The following is a 16,442-nucleotide window of genomic DNA, read 5'->3' as shown; positions in this document are numbered from 1 at the left end:
CATACCTAGAGACAAATGACAATAAAAACACGATGACCCAAAACCTATGGGATGCAGCAAAAGCAGTTCTAAGAGGGAAGTTTATAGCTATACAAGCCTACCTAAAGAAACAAGAAAAATCTCAAGTAAACAATCTAACCTTACACCTAAAGAAACTAGAGAAAGAAGAACAAACAAAACCCAAAGTTAGCAGAAGGAAAGAAATCATAAAGATCAGAGCAGAAATAAATGAAATAGAAACAAAGAAAACGATAGCAAAGATCAATAAAACTAGAAGTTGGTTCTTTGAGAAGATAAACAAAATTGATAAGCCATTAGCCAGACTCATCAAGAAAAAGAGGGAGAGGACTCAAATCAATAAAATCAGAAATGAAAAAGGAGAAGTTACAACAGACGCTGCAGAAATACAAAGCATCCTAAGAGACTACTACAAGCAACTTTATGCCAATAAAATGGACAACCTGGAAGAAATGGACAAATTCTTAGAAAGGTATAACCTTCCAAGACTGAACCAGGAAGAAACAGAAAATATGAACAGACCAATCACAAGTAATGAAATTGAAACTGTGATTAAAAATCTTCCAACAAACAAAAGTCCAGGACCAGATGGCTTCACAGGTGAATTCTATCAAACATTTAGAGAAGAGCTAACACCCATCCTTCTCAAACTCTTCCAAAAAATTGCAGAGGAAGGAACACTCCCAAACTCATTCTATGAGGCCACCATCACCCTGATACCAAAACCAGACAAAGACACTACAAAAAAAGAAAATTACAGACCAATATCACCGATGAATATAGATGCAACAATCCTCAACAAAATACTAGCAAACAGAATCCAACAACACATTAAAAGGATCATACACCACGATCAAGTGGGATTTATCCCAGGGATGCAAGGATTCTTCAATATATGCAAATCAATCAATGTGATACACCATATTAACAAATTGAAGAATAAAAACCATATGATCATCTCAATAGATGCAGAAAAAGCTTTTGACAAAATTCAACACCCATTTATGATAAAAACTCTCCAGAAAGCGGGCATAGAGGGAACCTACCTCAACATAATAAAGGCCATATATGACAAACCCACAGCAAACATCATCCTCAATGGTGAAAAACTGAAAGCATTTCCTCTAAGATCAGGAACGAGACAAGGATGTCCACTCTCACCACTATTATTCAGCATAGTTCTGGAAGTCCTAGCCACGGCAATCAGAGAAGAAAAAGAAATAAAAGGAATACAAATTGGAAAAGAAGAAGTAAAACTGTCACTGTTTGCGGATGACATGATACTATACATAGAGAATCCTAAAACTGCCACCAGAAAACTACTAGAGCTAATTAATGAATTTGGTAAAGTTGCAGGATACAAAATGAATGCACAGAAATCTCTTGCATTCCTATACACTAATGATGAAAAATCTGAAAGAGAAATTAAGGAAACACTCCCATTTACCATTGCAACAAAAAGAATAAAATACCTAGGAATAAACCTACCTAGGGAGACAAAAGACCTGTATGCAGAAAACTATAAGACACTGATGAAAGAAATTAAAGATGATACCAACAGATGGAGAGATATACCATGTTCTTGGATTGGAAGAATCAACATTGTGAAAATGAGTATACTACCCAAAGCAATCTACAGATTCAATGCAATCCCTATCAAATTACCAATGGCATTTTTTACGGAGCTAGAACAAATCATCTTAAAATTTGTATGGAGACACAAAAGACCCCGAATAGCCAAAGCAGTCTTGAGGGAAAAAAATGGAGCTGGAGGAATCAGATTCCCTGACTTCAGACTATACTACAAAGCTACAGTAATCAAGACAATATGCTACTGGCACAAAAACAGAAACATAGATCAATGGAACAAGATAGAAAGCCCAGAGATTAACCCACGCACCTATGGTCAACTAATCTATGACAAAGGAGGCAAAGATATACAATGGGGAAAAGACAGTCTCTTCAATAAGTGGTGCTGGGAAAACTGGATAGCTACATGTAAAAGAATGAAATTAGAATACTCCCTAACACCATACACAAAAATAAACTCAAAATGGATTAGAGACCTAAATATAAGACTGGACACTATAAAACTCTTAGAGGAAAACATAGGAAGAACTCTCTTTGACATAAATCACAGCAAGATCTTTTTTGATCCACCTCCTAGAGTAACGGAAATAAAAATAAAAATAAACAAGTGGGACCTAATGAAACTTCAAAGCTTTTGCACAGCAAAGGAAACCATAAACAAGACGAAAAGACAACCCTCAGAATGGGAGAAAATATTTGCAAATGAATCAACGGACAAAGGATTAATCTCCAAAATATATAAACAGCTCATTCAGCTCAATATTAAAGAAACAAACACCCCAATCCAAAAATGGGCAGAAGACCTAAATAGACATTTCCCCAAAGAAGACATACAGACAGCCACGAAGCACATGAAAAGATGCTCAACATCACTAATTATTAGAGAAATGCAAATCAAAACTACAATGAGGTATCACCTCACACCAGTTCAAATGGGCATCATCAGAAAATCTACAAACAACAAATGCTGGAGAGGGTGTGGAGAAAAGGGAACCCTCTTGCACTGTTGGTGGGAATGTAAATTGATACAGCCACTATGGAGAACAATATGGAGGTTCCTTAAAAAACTAAAAATAGAATTACCATATGACCCAGCAATCCCACTACTGGGCATATACCCAGAGAAAACCGTAATTCAAAAAGACACATGCACCCGAATGTTCATTGCAGCACTATTTACAATAGCCAGGTCATGGAAGCAACCTAAATGCCCATCAACAGACGAATGGATAAAGAAGATGTGGTACATATATACAATGGAATATTACTCAGCCATAAAAAGGAACGAAATTGAGTCATTTGTTGAGACGTGGATGGATCTAGAGACTGTCATACAGAGTGAAGTAAGTCAGAAAGAGAAAAACAAATATCGTATATTAATGCATGTATGTGGGACCTAAAAAATGGTACAGATGAGCCATTTTGCAGGGCAGAGTTTGAGACACAGGTGTAGAGAATGGACATATGGACACCAAGGGGGGAAAACTGCGGTGGGGTGGGGATGGTGGTGTGCTGAATTGGGCGATTGGGATTGATATGTATACACTGATGTGTATAAAATTGATTAAAAAAAAATGATTAACATTTAAATTGGTAGACTTTGAGTATAGCAGATTTCCTTCCATAATGTGGGTGGGTCTCATCAGATCAGTTGAAGGCCTTAAGAGAAAAGACTAAGGTCCCTGGAGGAAGAAGGAAATCTGCCTCCAGGCTGTTTTTCAGACTCAAGACTGCACCATCAACTTATCCTTGGGTCTACAGCCTAGCAGCTTGTTCTGAGGATTTTGAAGCTGCCAGCCCATGCAATCATGTAAGCCAATTCCATAAGATAAATCTTTCTCCATTTAAATGTATATCACATTTGTTCTGTTCCTCATGAGGACCCTGACTAATATGATCTTTATATTGCTAAAACACATATATGGATGCTCAGACTCAGGGAATAGGGGTTGATACTTCTGATGGGACCTTCAGGAAATATTTTTACATAGTTACCTAAATTGTAGGTGAGCACATTTTTAGTGCTGCCATGCTACATTCTGGGGGAAAAAAAATTATATAAAGCTCTCTGAACTCCAATTTTATCAAGTGCAAAATAACTGAGTTAGAAGGCTCAAAAATGAAGTAAGGGGCAAAGACTCTAAAACTTCTGTTTTTCCACTAAAGAATCAGTAAAATAAAATTATTTCAAATTATATTTTACATAGAAAATATAATTTAAAATTAATAGATATAAATAATTTATAAAGTTTTACCATATATTAATATACAAAACAAACTATCTTCATAACTCTCTTTTTGTTTGGTTAGTATGGGATCATAAAATTTATGGTAGCAGGAGTCTGACAGAATAAAGAGTAACTGTTTAGATATTGAAATATGAAAAGAAAGAAAAATACAATGACAGTACATAAATGTTTTTCACAAAAACTAGCAGTGATGGAAACAGCTAAAATGTACATTTCTGATTTCAGTGAAACATGTATTTTTTTTTAAGGTTTAGGTACAGTTTTGCATGTCATTTGGCTAGTAGATTAGTTCTTACTATAACTATAATTCAGAGGTATTATAGTAGAATAGTCTTCAAAAAAAATGGATAAATCCTGGTTTCTATCATTCTTTAGTTTTCAAGTCAAAGGTGTTGCAATTTTTGACAAAAATATGAAGGCTGGGATTTTCCATTCTAGAAAACACATACTCCTCTCTTCCCCTTTGATCTTGCTGCTTAAAAGGTATAGTTGTGCAATCATTTCAAGAAGGATACAAATCTTCCATAAATTGTAACTGAATTTTTCTTTTATAGAGTGGTAAGAAACAAACAAATTTTTATATAATGTTAAAATTAAATCCTCAAATATTTCTCTGGAACATTTAATTTTCTCATCTTAATGTCGTGTAGACTTTTATTTTGAGCTGTGAATGACAATGAGAGATGGCTTGTCACAATCAGTTCTCTATTGCATCTGAAATATAAAATAAAATTACCTACAAAAATTACATTTAATGAAATATTCAGGAAAAGCAAGATAGGTTTTATTAGTTGTTTCTCAGTTGATGTTCCTTTATGAAGTACTCCAATTCATAGATTCTTGTAGTTGTGGAATAAACAAAATTAAAATATAACAAGAAATGGACTTTCTAATTCCTTTCAATGTCAAAGTAAGTTAACCTCTCTATCTGTACCTGTACTACTTTTATATTATTAAATTTTGTTTTGTTTAATTTTTACTGTGTTAGCTGTATTAGATTTCAAACTTGGCCCACTGTTAGTTCAAATTCTCCTTATCAAAAATATTTATTTATTTTATATGCAGTATGGATAGATTCAGCTCATCATTTCTATCTCTGGATATCATTTGAATTATTGTGTTTGCATCCCTTCTAGAATCTTGTCATCGGAAAATGTGATAACCATTACCTCTAAGGTTTTTCCAACATACTGATAATACAAATAATGTGCTCTGTGATATATTTTTAAAGACATGCCTTCACACAAGTCGTCATCAACTATTAAAACTTTAGAATTTGCATGACTGTTTTCATTGAGCCCATATATTGCAATTTCTTCGTGGATAGTGTTGAAAAATTAAACACCATGTTTTTAACATTCCCTGCTCACCAGGCATGATAATTTGTTCTCAAAGAAACTATTATTATATTTTTTCCTTCATAATGCTTCCAAGGGTTCCACATTATTATTTTTATCAAGACCACATGCTAGAGTTTGGAACATTTAAGTTAAGTTTAGAGATGCTAGTAATTCAAGAAACATCATTTTACTGACTGGCAGGAGAAATAAAATTACTATAAAATTGTTGCTTAGTGTCCATATTAGCTTTTTATTTTACTATATTTTATTTTACTATAAACTCAATAGCTCAGGCAAGACCAAGTAGTAATGCCTCTCATTTCCCCCCTTATCTGTAGAATCTGGCCTGAAGGACTAAGGGGAGAAACAACCTCAAAAGAACTTCATGCTTTTCTGGTATGAGAAATATTTAAATAATAGGCAGGTGGTTCTTGTCAGTAGTGGCTTTCTGTGCAGTTATCCAGCAGCCTAACTTTTCTTTCTTGCTGAAAGTTGTTATAAAGCTCTTCTTCACTTATCTGTTCCATAAACAGGACAAAGGGATTACAAATGTATGGGAATAGACGTGCCCAGGACTTTTATTTGGGATACATTTCAAATCATAGATGTAGACAAGCTATAACTATCTTTTAAAAAAAGTTGTATGGTTTAGTCCTTGCATACTGTAGCAAATTTATTTTTCACAACTTGACCTTAGCATTTGCAATGCTTTGGGCTTTTTCAGGTCTTCTTGTTGTTGTTCAGGAATAACAAATTAACTTTATTATGTAACATAAAAAATGCAATAGGAAAGCAAAATAGCTTATATCACAAAATACCTACATACACACATACTATGATACATAAATTATTTATGTATTCTAAACATTATTATATCCCTTACCTACTAGGGATAATTGAGATATGACTGAATATCCCAAAGAAAACTGTCTCTAACTAAGGAAAATTGATCCTTACAAAAATTGGCTGAAATTATTCAAGTAATTTTTTAAAAAGATGAGTGTTTTGAAATTTTCTATCCTTTGCACTCCTTTTTTCTATCTATCCTGCCAGGGGGCCATAAGAGCTTAAAAGATTTTTGAGAAAATGCCCATCTTCCAGAACTTAAACCACTTGATGTCCCTCTTTACACACAGTGAAAAAGTACAGCGAGTATGAACTACTTCACACACTGCAGGAAGATACTGTCCAATCCTGCTTGTATTATTAAGATAAGATTTGAGACTTCAATCGTTTAAATTTAAATTTTTGCTCTTCAGGTAAGCTGAATGGTAGGTCACTAGTGGGTAGTTCACAGTGTTTGGTGAAATAAATTTAATATGAATTCTTCTCCAAATGTATAGCTCTACTCTGTGTCTCTGTATGGATACTCCAAAGAGGTATTTTGAGGAATCTTACAAGTACTTTTTTTTTAACATCTTTATTGGAGTATAGTTGCTTTATAATGGCATGTTAGTTTCTGCTTTATAGCAACGTGAATCCGCTATACATATACATAAAAATATGGAATGCTTCACGAATTTGCATGTCATCCTTGCACAGGGACCATGCTAATCTTCTCCGTATCATTCCAATTTTAGTGTATGTGCTGCCGAAGCGAGCACACAAGTACTTATAATTATGTTTGGTGAGATGTTTTAAAATCAATTATAACTCCTTTAGGAGGTCCTGGGGGACTTTTTGCTCTGAAGGGGGAAGAATTTTCCGCCGCCTAATGTCAGGAAATGTACATGCTTTGGAAGCTCTTTAGTTAGTTCAGAAACCATATTGTAGGAAACCCAGTTCTGTAACCTGCCCTCTAGGTAGGTCTCACATCAGTGTCTGGGGAAATTCGTGAGTTTAGGACTGATAAACTGCAACCTTATTCCTCCAAGGAGATGTATTTTTCCTGTGACTTACATACCATGATTGGTTTTGAAGTTAATTCTTCCTCTGGATTATCTTGCAGTTGTTGCTAGAAAGTAAGTGTCCAGATATGGGTGTTTGGTTGTGTGATAAATGTAACTTTAATATAAAGCATTTGGCAGAGGAAGATTCTGTAAGGTCATGGTTTTCATGATATTTTAAGTGTTAGGGCTGGAAATTTTCTTAAAGATCTCTAATCAACTCTTTAACTCATTAGGAAACTGTGGCTCCAACAAAGTTAAGCAGCTAGTGGCAATTCCAGGACTAGAGAGATCATATTGAACCATGGTTAGGTGTTTTGGCTCTGAAGTCCCACAGTCTGCCCCTGCCACTTATTAGCTGTGTGACCTTGTGCAAGTCATATCACCTCTCTGTGCTTCAGTTTCCACATCTGAAAATAGGATAGTCATAGTACATAGTTTGCAGGGATATTATAAGGATTAAATAAATGAATATGAGTTAAACATTTAGCACAGTGCGTGGTATACATTGAGTACTGAATAAATGCTGTTAGAATTAGAATTCATGTTTCTTACCTCTCAGTTGATTGCTTTATAGTTGTGCCACATTGTCTCTCCTGACATCCCTTAAATATATTTGATATAGCATTAAAAATGTTTCATTAGTGTTATTTCTCATTAGAATTGATAAAATATTTTAGAAAAGAACACATATTTAACAAGTATCATGACTATTTTTTTTTCTGTGTAAGAGATGGCCATGTAATAAATGAGGAATTTGGAATGAAATGAAAAAATTAAATGATGTATGTCTGAGTATATTCGGATAGCACTTTATTATTCTTTTTTTTTGAATTTTATTATTTTTTTTTATACAGCAGGTTCTTATTATTTATCCATTTTATACATATTAGTATATACACGTCAATCCCAATCTCCCAATTCATCATCACCCCCCCAACACCCCCGCTGCTTTCACGCCTTGGTGTCCATACGTTTGTTTTCTATATCTGTGTCTCAATTTCTGCCCTGAAAACCGGTTCATCTGTACCACTTTTCTAGGTTCCACATATATGCGTTAATATACGATATTTGTTTTTCTCTTTCTGACTTACTTCACTCTGTATGACAGTCTCTAGATTCATCCACGTCTCTACAAATGACCCAATTTTGTTCCTTTTTCTAGCTGAGTAATATTCCATTGTATATATGTACCACATCTTCTTTATCCATTCATCTGTCGATGGGCATTTAGGTTGCTTCCATAACCTGGCTATTGTAAATAGTGCTGCAATGAACATTGGGGTGCATGTGTCTTTTTGACTTATGGTTTTCTCTGGGTATACGCACAGTAGTGGGATTGCTGGGTCATATGGTAATTCTATTTTTAATTTTTTAAGGAACCTCCATACTGTTCTCCATAGTGGCTGTATCAATTTACATTCCCACCAACAGTGCAAGAGCGTTCCCTTTGCTCCACACCCTCTCCAGCATTTGTTGTTTGTAGATTTTCTGATGATGCCCATTTGAACTGGTGTGAGGTGATACCTCATTGTAGTTTTGATTTGCATTTCTCTAATAATTAGTGATGTTGAGCAGCTTTTCATGTGCTTCTTGGCCATCTGTATGTCTTCTTTGGAGAAATGTCGACTTAAGTTTCTGCCCATTTTTTGATTGGGTTGTTTTTTTAATATTGAGCTGCATGAGCTGTTTATATATTTTGGAGATTAATCCTTTGTCCGTTGATTCGTTTGCAAATGTTTTCTCCCATTCTGAGGGTTGTCTTTTCGTCTTGTTTGTAGTTTCCTTTGCTTTGCAAAAGCTTTGAAGTTTCATTAGGTCCCATTTGTTTATTTTTGTTTTTATTTCCATTACTCTAGGAGGTGGATCAAAAAAGATCTTGCTGTCATTTATGTCAGAGTGTTCTTCCTATGTTTTCCTCTAAGAGTTTTATCGTGTCCGGTCTTACACTTAGGTTTCTAACCCATTTTGAGTTTATTTTTGTGTATGGTGTTAGGGAGTATTCTAGTTTCATTCTTTTACATGTAGCTGTCCAGTTTTCCCAGCACCACTTATTGAAGAGACTGTCTTTTCTCCATTGTATATCCTTGCCTCCTTTGTCATAGATTAGTTGACCATAGGTGCGTGGGTTTATCTCTGGGCTTTCTATCCTTTTCCATTGATCTATATTTCTCTTTTTGTACCAGTACCATATCGTCTTGATGACTGTAGCTTTGTAGTATAGTCTGAAGTCAGGGAGTCTGAGTCCTCCAGCTCCGTTTTTTTCCCTCAAGACTGCTTTGGCTATTCGGGGTCTTTTGTGTCTCCATACAAATTTTAAGATTTTTTTGTTCTAGTTCTGTAAAAAATGCCATTGGTAATTTGATAGGAATTGCATTGAATCTGTAGATTGCTTTGGGTAGTAAAGTCATTTTCACAATATTGATTCTTCCAATCCAAGAACATGGTATATCTCTCCATCTGTTGGTATCATCTTTCATTTCTTTCATCAGTGTCTTATAGTTTTCTGCATATGGGTCTTTTGTCTCCCTAGGTAGGTTTATTCCTAGGTATTTTATTATTTTTGTTGCAGTGGTAAATGGGATTGTTTCCTTAATTTCTCTTTCAGATTTTTCATCATTAGTGTATAGGAATGCAAGAGATTTCTGTGCATTCATTTTGTATCCTGCAACTTTACCAAATTCATTGATTAGCTCTAGTAGTTTTCTGGTGGCATCTTTAGGATTCTCTATGTATAGTATCATGTCATCTGCAAACAGTGACAGCTTTACTTCTTCTTTTCCAATTTGGATTCCTTTTATTTCTTTTTCTTCTCTGATTGCTGTGGCTAAAACTTCCAAAACTATGTTGAATAATAGTGGTGAGAGTGGGCAACCTTGTCTTGTTCCTGATCTTAGTGGAAATGGTTTCAGTTTTTCACCATTGAGGAAGATGTTGGCTGTAGGTTTTTCATATATGGCCTTTATTATGTTGAGGAAAGTTCCCTCTATGCCTGCTTTCTGGAGGGTTTTTATCATAAATGGTTGTTGAATTTTGTCAAGAGCTTTCTCTGCATCTACTGAGATGATCATATGGTTTTTCTCCTTCAATTTGTTAATATGGTGTATCACATTGATTGACTTGCGTATATTGAAGAATCCTTGCATTCCTGGGATAAACCCCACTTGATCATGGTGGATGATCCTTTTAATGTGCTGTTGGATTCTGTTTGCTAGTATTTTGTTGAGGATTTTTGCATCTATGTTCATCAGCGATATTGGCCTGTAGTTTTCTTTCTTTGTGACATCTTTGTCTGGTTTTGGTATCCGGGTATCAGGGTGATGGTGGCCTCGTAGAATGAGTTTGGGAGTGCTCCTCCCTCTGCTATATTTTGGAAGAGTTTGAGAAGGATAGGTGTTAGCTCTTCTCTAAATGTTTGATAGAAATCCCCTGTGAATCCATCTGGTCCTGGGCTTTTGTTTGTTGGAAGATTTTTAATCACAGTTTCAATTTCAGTGCTTGTGATTGGACTGTTCATATTTTCTATTTCTTCCTGGTTCAGTCTCAGAGAGTTGTGCATTTCTAAGAATTTCCATTTCTTCCAGGTTGTCCGTTTTATTGGCATAGAGTTGCTTGTAGTAATCTCTCATGATCCTTTGTATTTCTGCAGTGTCAGTTGTTACTTCTCCGTTTTCATTTCTAATTCTGTTGATTTGAGTCTTCTCCCTTTTTTTCTTGATGAGTCTGGCTAATGGTTTATCAATTTTGCTTATCTTCTCAAAGAACCAGCTTTTAGTTTTATTGATCTTTGCTATCCTTTCCTTCATTTCTTTTTCATTTATTTCTGATCTGATCTTTATGATTTTTTTCCTTCTGCTAACTTTGGGGGTTTTTTGTTCTTCTTTCTCTAATTGCTTTAGGTGTAAGGTTAGATTGTTTTTTTGAGATGTTTCTTGTTTCTTAAGGTAGGATTTTATTGCTATAAATTTCCCTCTTAGAACTGCTTTTGCTGCATCCCATAGGTTTTGGGTCGTCGTGTTTTCATTATCGTTTGTTTCTAGGTATTTTTTGATTTCCTCTTTGATTTCTTCAGTGATCTCTTGGTTATTAAGTAGTGTATTGTTTAGCCTCCATGTGTTTGTATTTTTTACAGATTTTTTCCTGTAATTGATATCTAGTCTTATAGTGTTGTGGTTGGAAAAGATACTTGATATGATTTCAATTTTCTTAAATTTACGAAGGCTTGATTTGTGACCCAAGGTGTGATCTATCCTGGAGAATGTTCCATGAGCACTTGAGAAGGATGTGTATTCTGTTGTTTTTGGATGGAATGTCCTATATATATCAATTAAGTCCATCTTGTTTAATGTATCATTTAAATCTTGAGTTTCCTTATTTATTTTCATTTTGGATGATTTGTCCACTGGTGAAAGTGGGGTGTTAAAGTCCCCTACTACGATTGTGTTACTGTTGATTTCCACTTTTATGGCTGTTAGCCTTTGCCTTATGTATTGAGGTGCTCCTATGTTGGGTGCATAAATATTTACAATTGTTATATCTTCTTCTTGGATCGATCCCTTGATCATTATGTAGTGTCCTTCTTTGTCTCTTGTCATAGTCTTTATTTTAAAGTCTATTTTGTCTGATATGAGAATTGCTACTCCAGCTTTCTTTTGATTTCCATTCACATGGAATATCTTTTTCCATCCCCTCACTTTCAGTCTGTATGTGTCCCTAGGTCTGAAGTGGGTCTCTTGTAGACAGCATATGTACGGGTCTTGTTTTTGTATCCATTCAGGCAGTCTATGTCTTTTGGTTGGAGCATTTAATCCATTTACATTTAAGGTAATTATCGATATGTATGTTTCTATTACCATTTTCTTAATTGTTTTGGGTTGTTTATTTTAGATCTTTTTCTTCTCATGTGTTTCCTGCCTAGAGACGTTCCTTTAGCATTTGTTGTAAAGCTGGTTTGGTCGTGCTGAATTCTCTTAGTTTGTCTGTAAGGGTTTTAATTTCTCTGTCGAATCTGAATGAGATCCTTGCTGGGTAGAGTAATCTTGGTTGTAGCTTTTTCCGTTTCATCACTTTGAATATATTCTGCCACTCCCTTCTGGCTTGCAGAGTTTCTGTTGAATGATCAGCTGTTAACCTTATGGGGATTCCCTTGTGTGTTATTTGTTGTTTTTCCCTTGCTGCTTTTAATATTTTTTCTTTGTATTTAATTTTTGATAGTTTGATTAATATGTGTGTTGGCTTGTTTCTCCTTGGATTTATCCTGTATGGCACTCTCTGTGCTTCCTAGACTTGATTAACTATTTCCTTTCCCATATTAGGGAAATTTTCAACTATAATCTGTTCAAATATTTTCTCAGTCCCTTTCTTTTTCTCTTCTTCTTCTGTTCCCCTATAATTCGAATGTTGGTGCATTTAATGTTGTCCCAGAGGTCTCTGAGACTGCCCTCAATTCTTTTCATTCTTTTTTCTTTATTCTGCTCTGCAGTAGTTATTTCCACTATTTTATCTTCCAGGTCACTTATCTGTTCTTCTGCCTCAGTTATTCTGCTATTGATCCCTTCTAGAGAATTTTTAGTTTCATTTATTGTGTTGTTCATCACTTTTTGTTTGCTCTTTAGTTCTTCTAGGTCCTTGTTAAACCTTTCTTGTAGTTTCTCCATTCTACTTCCAAGATTTTGGATCATCTTTACTATCATTATTCTGAATTCTTTTTCAGGTAGACTGCCTATTTCCTCTTCATTTGTTAGGTCTGGTGGGTTTTTGCCTTGCTCCTTCATCTGCTGTGTGTTTCTCTGTCTTCTCATTTTGCTTAACTTACTGTGTTTGGGGTCTCCTTTTCGCAGGTGCATGTTCGTAGTTCCTGTTGTTTTTGGTGTCTGTCCCCAGTGGCTAAGGTGGGTTCAGTGGTTTGTGTAGGCTTCCTGGTGGAGGGGACTAGTGCCTGTGTTCTGGTGGATGAGGCAGGATGTTGTCTTTCTGGGGGGCAGTTCCACGTCTGGTGGTGTGTTTTGCAGTGTTTGTGTCCTTAGTATGATTTTGGGCAGCCTCTCTGCTAATGGATGGGGTTGTGTTCCTGTCTTGCTAGTTGTTTGTCATAGGGTGTCCAGCACTGTATCTTGCTGTTGTTGAATGGAGCTGGGTCTTGGCGTTGAGATGGAGATCTCTGGGAGATTTTTGCCGTTTGATATTACATGGAGCTGGGAGGTCTCTTGTGAACCAGTGTCCTGAACTTGGCTCTCCCACCTCAGAGGCACAGCCCTGACGCCTGGCTGGAGCACCAAGAGCCTGTCATCCACATGGCTCAGAATAAAAGGGAGAAAAGAAAGAAAGAAAGAAGAAGATAAAATAAAATAAAGTAAAATAAAATAAAATAATTAAAGTAAAAAATAATTATTAAAAAAATTTTTTAAAGTAAAAAAAAAAAAAAGGAGAGAAAGAAGAGAGCCACCAAACCAAAAAACAAATCCACCCATGATAACAAGTGCTAAAAACCATACTAAAAAAAAAAAAGAAAAAACAAACCAACAGAGAGAACCCTAGGACAAATGGTAAAAGCAAAGCTATACAGAGAAAATGACACACAGAAGCATACACATACACACTCACAAAAAGAGAAAAAGGAAAAAAAAAATATCGTTTCCCCCAAAGTCCATCTCCTCAATTTGGGATGATTCGTTGTCTCTTCAGGTATTCCACAGATGCAGGTACATCATGTTGATTGTGGCGATTTAACCCGCTGTTCCTGAGGCTGCTGGGAGAGATTTCCCTTTCTCTTCTTTGTTTGCACAGCTCCCGGGGTTCAGCTTTGGATTTGGACCTGCCTCTGCGTGTAGGTCGCCTAAGGGCATCTGTTCTTTGCTCAGACAGGACGGGGTTAAAGGAGCAGCTGATGAGGGGGCTCTGACTCACTCAGGCCGGGGGGAGGGAGGGGCAGGGAATGCGAGGCGAGCCTGTGGCCGCAGAGGCCGGCGTGACGTTGCACCAGACTGAGGCACGCCGTGTGTTCTCCCGGGGAAGTTGTCCCTGCATCACGGAACCCTGGCAGTGGCGGGCTGCACAGGGTCCCGGGAGGGGCAGTGTGGATAGTGACCTGTGCTTGCACACAGGCTTCTTGGTGGCTGCAGCAGCAGCCTTAGCGTCTCATGCCCGTCTCTGGGGTGTGCGCTGATAGCCGCGCCACGCACCCGTCTCTGGAGCTCCTTTAAGCGGCGCTCTTAATCCCCTCTCCTCGCGCACCAGGAAACAAAGAGGCAAGAAAATGTCTCCTGCCTCTTCGTCAGCTCCAGACCTTTTCCCGGACTCCCTCCCCGCTAGCTGTGGCGCTCTAGCCCCTCCAGGCTGTGTTCACGCAGCCAACCCCCGTCCTCTCCCTGGGATCCGACTGAAGCCCGAGCCTCAGCTCCCAGCCCGCACCCGTCCCGGCGGGTGAGACAACAAGCCTCTCGGGCTGGTGAGTGCTGGTCGGCACCGATCCTCTGTGTGGGGATCTCTCCGCTTTGCCCTCCGCACCCCTGTTGCTGCGCTCTCCTCCATGGCTCTGAAGCTTACCCCCTCCGCCACCCGCAGTCTCTGCCCGCGAAGGGGCTTCCTAGTGTGTGGAAACCTTTCCTCCTTCACAGCTCCCTCACACTGGTGCAGGTCCCATCCCTATTCTTTTGTCTCTGTTTTTTCTTTTTTCTTTTGCCATACCCAGGTACATGGGGAGTTTCTTGCCTTTTGGGAGGTCTGAGGTCTTCTGCCAGCGTTCAGTAGGTGTTCTGTAGGAGTTGTTCCACGTGTAGATGTATTTCTGATGTATCTGTGGGGAGGAAGGTGATCTCCGCGTCTTACTCTTCTGCCATCTTGAAGCTCTGCCCCCCGGCTCCTTCTTGATGTTGTTGAATTACTCAGTGAACTCACTGGAGCTATTCTACCTCTGGACGTCCTGTTTTGTGAATATAGTAAAAGTCATTGTTTAAGCCAATTTTACTCAGCCTTTTACTATTTTCAATGGAAACATGCTAATTGATACAGTGTAATGTCATGTAATTATAATTCTGGTTTCTGTGTCTTCTTTAATCGTAGTTGCCAGAATGAGCTGACGTCTGAAAATTGCTCAGCAGGACCAGGCATAGCATGGGCCTCTTCTCTTGTGGTTTCACTTGCCAATGACCACTATCTTGATAATTGTAAGTATTTAAACTTATATTAACCAGTTATATTTCTTCGTACCTTGAGTTAATGTTTTAGGTACAATTATGTAAATATTGAATTATAAAATTATTAATCTTATAGGGTCCCATTTTGCTGCAATTTCATTTCCTCTCTTAAGTTCGTTGGATACCATCATTCTGGGGCCAACCTGAATGGGTGATTACTTCCGACAGTATAAGGAATGCTATAGATCTTTTGTTACGTTAGCACAGCCATCGCCTTTGAATTGACATAGTGTTTTCCTAACGGAAATGCGACTTAAAATGTGTCTTAGGTCTTAAAATTAGGTGTCTTAAAATTAACTTTCCTCCTTTTTTTTAAAAGTCATGAGGACAGGATCATGCACTAGCAGCTGTAGATTAAGAAGACTGAACATATGTGAATTGGGATACGTGTTGTGATAAATGAAACAAAAAATTAACTTGACATATATTTCAGATATATTTAATTTTTCTGCTGGATGATTACTAGACATAGGTGTTAATTCATTCGTGTAAATCACCAGGGTTACAATTTATAGGAGCCTTATAAAATAAATACTGTTGGATAATGATCAAGTCTATACGGAGGCCTTACCACCTTTAGGAAATCTTCCTTAATTAATTTCACTCCTGAATAAGACACTCCGTTTTGGCTACTATCTCTTTACACTCTCTTACTGTGTATAGTTACTGACCGAGTAGTATCCCCCTTTCATAGTAAAGGGGGAGTAACCTTTCTTTTAAGGAGGTTCCATGAAGAGATTTGTCATTAGCTACCAGACCACGAATTTAGAGGATGGGGGTCTCAGTTAAGGGTGACAGGGTACCCTTAGGTATTTTATCAGTCATCTAGGCAAAGTAAACTGTGAGTGAGCTGCACAGATGGGGCCTGTTCAGAGAGACCCTTAGGAAAGTACTCACGTGGGACCCGGGCCCTTGGCATTGCAGTATAGTGATTTCTTCTTTTCTTGGTGTTCAGTAGACTAATAGATTATGATCACTGTTCTTAATCAAAGACCAACACCCCTATTCCCCTTTCTGGTAGATAGGCTGCTGTATATTTAGAATGAGGAGGAAGAAAAGAAATAGCTGCATAAAGCTTAAGAAATACCTGCTTAAAGCCTGTTAATTGAGAACACCTGCTTGCCAGCACTTTTAGTAGGTATGTCTGTAGAGAGAGACTGGGAA

Source organism: Balaenoptera borealis (assembly GCF_965194805.1).
Source record: "Balaenoptera borealis genome assembly, contig: HAP1_SCAFFOLD_787, whole genome shotgun sequence".
Classification (NCBI taxonomy): Eukaryota; Metazoa; Chordata; class Mammalia; order Artiodactyla; family Balaenopteridae; genus Balaenoptera; species Balaenoptera borealis.
The sequence above is the reverse complement of the archived record's forward strand: the minus strand, read 5'-3'. Positions refer to the sequence as shown.